General features: G+C 34.1%; 1 pseudogene; it reads left to right on the top strand.

Moving 5' to 3' along the window:
- Positions 1-784: 784 nt before the first annotated feature.
- On the top strand, positions 785-1,200 carry LOC118536892 (transmembrane protein 14C pseudogene; annotated as a pseudogene).
- Positions 1,201-9,977: the final 8,777 nt, after the last annotated feature.

Here is a 9,977-nt window from a genome sequence, read left to right on the forward strand (position 1 = left end):
CAACCTTACAGCCATTCTGCAGAGCAGGAGAAGAGAACATTACAAGCACAGCAGAAGTTCATGTTGAAAGCAATGACCTCCTTCCTGGCAACAGATATCTACCCAATATACCAACTTCTATCACTCTGGATTGTTTTGATCTTAATGTAAATAGTTCTTCCATTCAGTGATATGTTTGTGAGATTCTTCCATGGCATTATGTGTGGCAGGGGTGCACTAATTTACATTGGTACATAGTATTGCATTTTATAAAACTATCACACTTGAATTATCCATTCTATCATTGACTGATATTTGGATTATTGCCATTTTTGGCTGCTACTAATATTTCTCCCATGTATATTCTTGTTTTTCCAGTGCACAAAGTATTTATTCTCTCTCTCTATATATAGTGACAGAATTCTGAGATCAGATAAGCTGCTTATGCTTATCACTAATTGACTAAAGATTTCAAAGACTAATTTATACTCCAACCAACAATGACAAAAGGCCTAGTTGTTCCACATTCCAGCAAATATACTTTGAAAAATTTACGGTTTTCATTTTACCATTCTAATTATTGTATAGTAGCAACCTATTTTGTAGGCCATTTTGATATTTTTTTTGGTGTAAAATGCTTGTTCAAAAACCGTACCCTGGCCTTGCCCTCAGGACACAGAGTGTGCTGCCATGTTTCCAGCGGTACCAAGACTCGACCTCATGGCTTGTGTGTCTTTGTCTACCAGCACAGACCTACAGGAGAGACTTGGTGTACTCTTCTATCTGGTCAGAGTGAAAGAGAACAATGAAGAATGTCTCTGGCCCACTAGTGCCTTTGCATTGCTTGGCTTTGGCTATGTAGAACTGGCTGCTTCTGGGGGGGGATCACTGGCTATGCGAAAGCAGGTAATGTCCCATCCCTGGCTGCTGGCCTTCTTTTGGGTGGGTTAGCAGGCCTGGGTGCTTATCAGCTGTCTCAGGATCCCAGGAACATTTGGTTTTCCTAGCTCCATCTGGAACCTTAGCTGGCATTATGGGAATGAGATTCTACCACTCTGGAAAATGTATGCCTGCAGACTTAATTGGGGCTGCCAGTTTGCTGATGGTTGCCAAACTTGGAATTAGTGTGTTGAATGGATCTCATTAGTAGTAGTCATGTCCCAGCTTGGACTCATGAAGAATTTAAAAACTCCCACTACTTTCAGTGTATTAAGAGAAATAAGTGCAGCATTTTCATATCTCCTGACATTTTACTTAAAACAAAACAAAACAAAACAAAACAAAATACCATTCAACTTCCCAGGAGGAAAAAAAAAAAAAAAAAAAAAAGAACAGTCATTATCATTACAACCTTAAAGAGGTAGGTGGTATATAACCCAAGAGCATAGTATTAGAATCTCATACAGTTTGATTCTTGTATGTTGATGTTATCTCTTTTAGGTATCAACACTGTACCCTGAAACCCCATGCCCTACTCAGAAAAGTAAGAAAAAAATATTTTATGAGATTTAGGATTTCTGTTGTTTGGCTTATCTTAAAGCACAGATCTACTTTGAAGTTATGTCAAATGAAGTACCAATGAAAATAAAGTTTATTAAAAATAATAAAAAATGCCCTTTTCTCATAGGATTGAGAACATTTTCTCATAGTTTGTAAAAATTCTTCATAATCACTAGGAATAAGTCATTTTTCCGTGGGTAGATAGATAAGATAAATCCTGTTATACATACACACACACATTCCTGTTTATATGTATACATAAACATTAGTTATATTCTAAGAGGTTTGCTATTTTACTCTTCTAATAATAAATTTTGATGAGCAAAGTCCTTAATTCAGAAATAGTTCAAATTAGCAGTCTCTTCCTGCTGTGAAGTTATTTTATGAGATTTGTGTCCTGTTTAAGAATTCTACTCCTACTACAAGTAATCAAGAAAGTCTCCTATGGTTTCTTCAAATGTTTTATCATTTCACTATTTATATTTTCAACCACCCTCCATATAAAATTTTGTTCCCGTGGTAGATTTTGGGGGTCGGGATTATTTTTTCTTACAGATAACCAATTGTTCCAGCATCATTAATTGAAAAGACATTTGCCATGTATTATAACTTTTATTATTAATCAAATTTCTTTAAATGAATGGGATTAAAGGAATCAATACAGATAAGATATGAATACTCTAAATCTGTAAATTTAACGCAATGCCAATCAAAATCCTACCAAGCTTATTTGGAATTCTGTATAGTGAGCAAATAAAGTAGAGGCTGAATTATCTGTTTTAATGTTGCCAATTTTGGCTTCTTTAAAACAAATAACATAGGCGAAACCTTAATAATCAAGACCCATTTCCAATTAATTCATCTGAGGACTGCATATATAATTAGCTATGTTCCACTGCTTGTGTCAAAAAAAATTTGGGATGGTTCATATAATCATCTGTGAAAAGACTGTTAAAATCCCCAACCTTGCTTCTAGGCTTGGGTTGCATGGCATGCTCTAAGGCGTTTTATGTTTACAAAATGATGCTTTGACTTCATTAGTAAAAACAAAAACTGTGTAGCAATGATTACAATATGTTCCAAGGGTGTTCACTCACAACACCATTGCCGCCAACCATAATAAATGGAAGGGAGAGTGCCTGAAATACACCACCACTCTGTTTTAGGATGAGAGGGGGCAGAAAATGTGCTGGGATTTTTTTTTGCCTGCTTGGAGAATGTTGTGCCTGCCAGATGTTGTGGGTTTCTTATTTGTAGAACCCACACAGGTGGGCTAGGGCAGAAAACTGCTCAACCAATTGCATTTCTGCCTGCAAAGTCTGCATGGATGGAAGCCCTTGAGCCTCTGTGGGTCCCTTCTTTGTTCTCCTGCTGGGCCCTAGTCCTTTGTGCTCTCTTGAGCACGTGGTAAGTATCCTGCCTCCCTGGAGGAGATCTTTCTCAGCTTCCCTGCCCTGCCCCATTCTTTGATAATCTTTGGTCTTGCACAGGAGGTGAAGGCCTGGTCACCTGGGGGTGAGGTTTTTCCAAGCCCTCCTACCCTGCCTTTGGGCTTTGATGCCCTAAAGCCACACTCCTGCTGAACACCCTGGGAAAGAACTGGCACAGAGCTGTGGATACACTTTGTAACTGAAGGTTCTCAGAATCCCACTCTTCATAGTAGACTACAGGTGGCTATTAAAATGACATTAAAGTTTGGCTGTTCCTCCTTACCCCTCTCTATGGCGTGTTTGCCCTTCAAGTGCATCCAGTAGCCACAGGAATGGAAACTCTCACAGATCTCCTTCTCTAAGAATCTGCATATCTCATTTTAGAATTTACGTGAGGTTCTCTGAGTCCTCAGCATTCCCATGGTAAAAAAAAAAAAAAAAAAAAAAAAGATAAACAATACATATATACATACCTACATAAAAAAACAAGATTTTGTCATTTGTATTGCTCTTATTCTTTGTTAAAATGAAAATATTGATCTTTGCAACTTTCTACTTTCTAACCCAAATTGGAAGACCCTTAGTGATGTGTCCATTTCTGTTTATTGGAATCTAAATATTTAAATATATGTAATTGCCCTTTTCTATGTCCTTCTTTCAGAGTTTAATGAGTGCTTCTTATTTACTTTATGTATTTGTAAAGAATATTTTATGTATGTGTTCATGTTAAGCTGTCCTAGAATTGTTTTTTTTTTTTTTTTAAAGATTTTTTTTATTTATTTATTCATTAGAGACAGAGAGAGAGAAGCAGAGGGAGAAGCAGGCTCCCAAGGAGCAGGGAGCCCGATGTGGGACTCGATCCCAGGACCCCGAGATCATGACCTGAGCCGAAGGCAGACGCTTAACCATCTGAGCCACCCAGGCGCCCTGTCCTAGAATTGTTTAAGGCATATTTTAAATTGTGTTCTTTATCCCTGCCAGTTTCATAATACTGTGATTCTGAGACAATATTACCTAATTCAGAAAACTGAATCTAATTATTTAGGTTATTTAAAGGGTTCAATCAAACCATAATAGAGTTAACTTACAATAAACCCAGGATTGAATTGTTAAGATTATTGAAATAAACAAAGTCACTTCTCTTGGACTAATCTGATTCTGAAACTTCTCTGGGCAAAAATAGATTTGATTTTGCTGTTATACACTTAAATATCCATGGTAGAAACAATTATTTTGGTGAGATAAATACAATCAACTTCACTTTAGTCATCTTCTGTCATCTTTAGTGGTCACTTTTGAAGCTGATTTAGAGGATTTTGGAAAGAAATAATAAATGATAGGCTGTAAAAAGTCTTTATCAATTATGTTGTTAACATTAAGATGGAGTTTGATTAGTAGACTCACACAGATAATGCATACTGTGGTAGAAGTGTCCTGAAGACACCGCAGAGGAAGGTCTGGGTATCCTTGATTATACAACCAGTCTGATACTAATCAAAACACAGATTCCTAACATGTTTTATTTCTTGAAACATGATGCTAAGCACTTGATAGATTATATATTTGAAAAAAAACTGAGGACATGATGTAAACTAATACTATTTATTTTATTGATCTAAAATAATTTTATAAATTGCCAACTTATTTACTTCCTTTACTACTACTCAGCAGTAGAATTCTCACATTTTCTTATTAAAATTCTTCATAACTGAAGACAATGATAAGTTTTATATCTTTAAAGACACCAAATCATTTTTGCGTTCCTGTGGAGGAAATTACCAAAGGGATGTGACTTCCCCTTGACCCACAAATTGGACCCAGCAATTGGAGGCTCCTTACCACCTCTCCTGTCCTTGGAATGTATATTTCACTCACCATTCCCAGACGTGGAGCCATTCCAAAGACATAGCCTTGAGAGAGTGAGGTGTTGCTGAGACCATCTAGATGGTGTAGATGACTGAACCCAGTTAAGGCCTTTATATAAATTTTTAAGATTCTGGCTGGCAAATGCAGACATCTCCTCATCTTTCAGGGGCCCAGTACAAACCTCCTCTGTCTGTCCTTTTCTTTATTAAACCTACCAACTATCAGTCTGGAGTGGCTTGCCTCTTTCTTGGTTTCTGCTTTCCCTCTGCGTACATGGGCCAGTAGGTATTTTACCAGAGGAAGACCCAAGGTTACCAACCAAGAATTCCATTTTATAATTTTCTTCTTTCGCGACTGACTTTCTCTTATTCTTAGCATAGGAATCTCACTTTGTGCTTGAACCACATTGGTCAATGATAAGTTGCTATTTCCTTATCAGATATCTTAATACTGTTTCTATGACATCACTCTTCTCTCATTTTTAGTTGCTAATAATTCACTTGAAGTACAGAATCATTACTAACTGCATTGTAAAAGAAACTGTTTCCTTCCATTATACTCTTAAAAATGCTTATTGCAATACAGATATCAAAGTTTTGTTCTTCTTTGCCTTCTGCTTGTGTGTTCTGTGATCTCTCTTCACCCCTCTGATATGAAATATATGTTGGTTTTATTTTATACACCACTCAATTTTATGTGAAGTGTATCCCTTGTTGGATAGAAACAAAATCTGTGACAGTTTCTATGTGATATAAATGCATACCATCTCTAGCTATAGCTACTCGGGTTGTTTCTAATGTTTAAATATGGTGCATTCACTGAATTTTGGATTATGCTAAATCTGTTTGACTACTGGTTCCACACGTACAGGTACTAATATACCTGGCACATAAAAAGATACGAAAAATGTATCAATTCTGATATGTAGACATTGTGCCAGGAATGTTTCTTTTTTAAAATAATTTTTATTAAGACTTTTTGTTTTAATAGTACTTTTAGGTTCACAATTGTTTCTCTTTCATTTCCAATAATATATAATGAATAAAAACTTAATGAAAAAATGATATATGATGTGAGACATTATTAAGTCTCATTCAGTTAAAACTATATTTCCATATTTACTGGATACTTAGTGCATGCCAATGTTTTCCTCAGTCCTGAGTATGAGAAAAACAAGCAAACAAAAAATAAAGTCACTCTTAAACTGGTGCTTACATTCTAGAAAAGGAAGACAGGTAGTTAAAAAAAAAAAGGTAATTTTCCTAGACAATGTGTGGTTCCAGATGATGCTGAAGAAATTAATCTGAATGCTGGATAAAATAATTTCTTTAGACAAGTTTAAAGTGCTGTTATCATAATTCCAACATGCTTATTACAAAGAATATTTTCATGCTAGGTGTCTTGTAGTTCTAAAATCTGTTTCATTGATGAAATCTTCAATTTAGCATATTTAATCAATATCAGTTGGAAAGATACACACTTTAGTTTGGTCTAGATGAGTAGTTTAGAAAGTCTGTTCAATAGATCATTCTTATTTATGAAAAATAATGTTCACCACTGATATGAAGTGAGAAAAATTAAAACATTATTTTAGATGTTTCATAAATATGAAGTTTGACTTAAAGCGTTATTCTTTACAATGATTTTTCCTATATTTTTTGTTAATAAAACTTCGCGTAATGAAACCATAGTGATAATTGGTAGATATTCTTTTAATACTGATAATTGAGAGAATTAAAATAGAAAACCCTTTGTTACTTTTGAAATTTAGAAGTCTAGGAAACAACTAGAAATATTCTAGAACACACCTAACATGCCCCAACCACTATTTGAGAACTTGGAAAATTTGTTAAACAACTCATTAGTCTAGTTGATTTAGCAGTGACCCATAATTTCTCTGAAGTAACAAAACACTGTGTGACTACTTAGTGAAATCCACATAATTATTCATGTTGTGCATTGAAGTCTAATGGTATGAACTTTTTTGTGCCCTCAGGATATGCATTCAAGCCAATGAAAAAATAGGTAGCAAGAGTTTATACATCTCTTTACATGGCAAAAAAAAAAAAAAATCATGTGTGTTCTATAATCTACATTCTATAATTGTAGCTTAACACAATGGTGAAAAATGTCCAATACTAAATAACACCAATGCTGACAGGAAGTTGTTTGTTTACTAAGATGCATGAGCCCATGTCTGAGGAATAACCTTTGTATATTCTAACTCTTTAGAGATAATGATTTTTAGTATATGTGCTGCCGAAGCGAGCACTAGAGATAATGATTTTTAAAAGATGGAGATGGGTGAACTACAAGTTATGTGTGTCTTATCCTAAAGTTAGTTTTCTTTGTTATTTAAATTTATAATTTTGCTACAGTTAAATTGAACTATACTTTTGTTTCCTGAAAGCAAGCCTGTTACATCAAAGGTAAATATTATTTTATTGTAAATATCTAAAGGGCATATAGTATGTAAAATGTTTGGGTGATCTCCATTCAGCTACAGAGTTATAAACATATGCTTTAGTTTTCTTATTCTGGTGAATCCAGTATAAATTACAATAGGGTCTTTTGCATACTGGTTGTAACCAAAGAAAGAGATTGTCATGAAGAGGTTGAACACAATACACTGAGATTGTCTCTAGTAAAGCTGGGGGAGAGAACAAATCACTAATATTGAAGTACATCATCTTTCTCATCATAATTCTTATATAAGAATGGTTGAAATTTGGTTTTAGATTTATTTTTCTTCCATTTACAAGAACATATTGCTTTGAGGTGAATGCAATCCTGTATTCACAGGTTTCCATTAAGGGTGAGATTGTGTGTCTGTCATTCCTAAATAAACCTAAAGTAATATTTTCCCCACATGTTTATGCAAGCTTTGTTTATAAAATGATTACATCATAAAATATTTTCATATTGGATATGTTCATACTTGGCATTGATTGTTATAGTACAAAGGAAGAGCTCTAATAGTTGTTTAATATTCAAAAAATAGCTTCTTTTGTCAATTTGATATTAATTGATTCTTCACTAACTTGCATTTTTTTATTACACATTCTACTCTTTGTTATTTCAGTTATGATGTATAATTAGTTAAGCACTATTTCTGAATAAATTTGCAAGAGTATAGGATTTATTTTATTTTAAAGATTTTATTTATTTGTCAGAGAGAGAGAGAGCACAAACAGGGGAGAAGCAGGCTCCCCACTGAGCAACAAGCCCCATGTGGGACACAATCCCCAGACCCTGGGATCATGACCTGAGCCAAAGGCAGATGCTTAACTGAATGAGCCACCCAGGCGTCGCAAGAGGGTGGGATTTAAATCAAGCACTTGATATTGTTTCCTTTAGCCCAATTACCTACATATTAACACAGATTTTAAAGTGTTATACAAAGAACTAAATTTCTATCTGATATGTTCATATATTAATAGTGAATTAATATTGAGTTTATCATTTGGATATTAGGAATAAAATGTTATTGTTAAAGAGTAATAAAAAACACTCATTTTAATATTGTTCTCTAAAGATACAGTAGTTACGAATTATGTTTTGGGAAATGAAGATCATGTGCTGTTTGCTTATGCAGTTATCCAAATGTTAACCACACATACTAGCTATTTTCAATTCTTTTCATCTGGGTTCATTTGCATAAAGCATGCTACATGGAGAAGAGCCAATTTTAGAAATTCAGCTGCTAGGGCTGGCTGAAAACTAACATTGGAAGAGGATCATAAAATGTTTAGTTTGAAAACTGGAAAATTTTACGTAATTCTGTTCGTTATGTACTTATTTAAGAAGACAATGGAAAGTGTGCTTAATGTATTTTCTTTAATATCAGCATCAAATAAACATTGAGTTTATATGAACACAAGTTATTGCTAAATAAAAGGAAAAAAAACTGTCTACATACACAAATAATTATCAAAAATATTTTTTGTCAATTTTTATTGAAAATATAGCTATGGATTAATATTTAGTCTCCAAGTATATGCATATGTCTAGACCAGTAATGATGATAAATTTCAGCTAAATTATCTCTATGCCATTTATTCCTATTTTCCTCTGTATTTGTGATCAAAGTTTAATTATCTTTCCTGATTAAGTCAAAGAACACCAAAATGTTTATTCAGGATAGCCTTTGAAATATATATTTTATTTGTATTTGGATATATTCCCCAAATTTCAAATAAAATAATGACAATGTATTTACATGACATTTATAGCTTTTTCTTCTTTTTTCTCCCTCCACCTAACCTGAATCCCATTATATGGTAAAGATAAACATCCTTACATATGATGGTTAATAAGGAGCAGATTTTTACATTCAAAACATGTTTATTGGTTCATAGAGTAATTGTTCTAATATTTTTATGAAGCTACTTTCTTATTTTTAAATTTTTACTTTGAAATAATTGTAGGAACAAAAATGTTGCAAAATCAAATATTAGATTCCTAAAACTGTCCTCATGGCAACAGAATGCCCTATATTTTTGTACATAGAATATGATTTTTCTTAGGACCTTTATCCTTGAAGAATAGGTGGACTGGTTATAAATTATTTGGTTTACACTTTGTTTCATTGAATTTTAAAAAAATGCCACTGTATTTGCCGGTCCTTTGTTCATACGTGGCTTTTGAAAAGTCTGATCACAGAACAATTATTTTGTCTTTTTAAGTTGTTTCATCACTTTTCCTGGGCCTTTAAGATTTTTTTCTTTATTTTTAAAATGTAATATCTTTGGGCGCCTGGGTGGCTCAGTTGGTTAAGCGACTGCCTTCGGCTCAGGTCATGATCCTGGAGTCCCGGGATCGAGTCCCGCATCGGGCTCCCTGCTCAGCGGGGAGTCTGCTTCTCCCTCTGACTCTCCTCCCTCTCATGCTCTCTGTCTCTCATTCTCTCTCTCTCAAATAAATAAATAAAAAATAAAATCTTAAAAAAAATAAAATAAAATGTAATATCTTTATTAATATATACCTTGAAGTTGATTATCCTGGTTAATTTTCCCAAGTATCCAGTGGACCATTTTAATATATAAATTGTAGTCCCCTCGCTTTCCAGAAAGTCTTCTTAGATAATAATTTTATTTTATTTTATTTTTTTAAAGATTTTATTTATTTATTTGACAGAGACAGACAGTGAGAGAGGGAACACAAGCAGGGGGAGTGGGAGAGGGAGAAGCAGGCTCCCTGCAG

The sequence above is a fragment of the Halichoerus grypus genome, chromosome 2 (assembly GCF_964656455.1).
Source record: "Halichoerus grypus chromosome 2, mHalGry1.hap1.1, whole genome shotgun sequence".
Classification (NCBI taxonomy): Eukaryota; Metazoa; Chordata; class Mammalia; order Carnivora; family Phocidae; genus Halichoerus; species Halichoerus grypus.